This window comes from Anneissia japonica, unplaced genomic scaffold (genome assembly GCF_011630105.1).
Source record: "Anneissia japonica isolate Jap-2015-1 unplaced genomic scaffold, ASM1163010v1 scaffold2308_len244532_cov108, whole genome shotgun sequence".
In the NCBI taxonomy this organism is placed as follows: Eukaryota; Metazoa; Echinodermata; class Crinoidea; order Comatulida; family Comatulidae; genus Anneissia; species Anneissia japonica.
The window spans coordinates 83697-85117 of record NW_022687540.1 but is presented as its reverse complement, the minus strand read 5'-3'; positions in this window follow the sequence as shown (position 1 = coordinate 85117).

The following is a 1421-nucleotide window of genomic DNA, read 5'->3' as shown; positions in this document are numbered from 1 at the left end:
CCAATACCAATGTCGTACGTGCGCATCAAACATAGGGATCTTTGGGCGTATTTGTGCCGATATATAGTGAAAATATGCTAAAATCAGGCCTATTTTTAATCAGTAAGAGCTCCTTAGGATGAAAGGTGACCCTCAATTTTTATTACATATTCTGAAAGCACATGAGTTGTAGATACGATTTTATAGATCATAAAGGCTGATCTGACATTGTGACATCATCATATTGCCATCTGAATTCAACGTAACTGATTTTATCATTGACATCATTTTTGAAAATACGTATTTGAGAGTATCTTGCTTATCCTTGGTCGATCGTCTTCCAACTTTGAGTATATTATAGCTGAGACAATTCTCTTTCATATGTGTGACATTTTTTTACATTTTGATGATGTCATCATGGTCAAAATAAATGTTTTTTCTGACCCCTCCTCATCTTTCTTTCCTCAAAACGTTGATGACATATCATCTTAACCATTCGTCATTTCTGAATCATATTAATTGGGATTATACTTCAGGTCAAGGTTGAATGTCAGGTATCTTAATTTTCCGTTTGCGCGTTCGAAAGTGCGCGTACGTGTGCGTCAACATTTATATACACTATGCTTAAAACTATTCCTATTTTTAATCAGTTATAGCTCCATAGGATGAAAGGTGACCCCCAATTTTTATTACACATTCTGAAAGCACATGAGTTGTAGATATGATTTTACAGATCATAATGGCTGATCGGACATTGTGACGTCATCATATTGCCATCTGAATTCAAAAAACAGAATTTTTATATATGATAAATATTATGAATGATAATAAGTCCCTCACCAACAGGCATTTGTCAATGAGAGTTGATACTTATATCTCATATTAGGAATCAACATTTTTTTACATTACCATGGCACATGCGTCATGACGTGCGCGTACGCATGGGTAAATCTTTTAAAATGCTCCAAATTCTTTTTTATGAAACTGAATTAGCGTATACTTTTGGTCATTTTCAGCATTTAAAAATTGTTCAATCCGCACCGCGCACACTTTTTCAAGGGTCAAAGTGCGGTGGATCACCTAACTCGTCCTCAGTGACAAGTTCAAATCTAGTTTAATTATTATCATTACTATTATATTATTATTTATTATTATTATTACTATTATCATTTATATTATTATTATTATTATTACTAATAATATCGCTTGTTATAATCAATGTAGCCATCATCACCAAACAAATCCCATCTCCATCCTATCCAAATACCATTACCATTAACCCATCCAGGCCCACCATTTTTTTTTTTTTTTTTTTTTTTTTTTAGTGACATAAAAATAATTAAATATAATTTTTTCTGTTAGAGTAATACAAATTCCTTTGATAAGAATTGAAAGATAATAAAATGTTTTTCCTAAATAAGTGGTTATATAGTGTTGTGAAA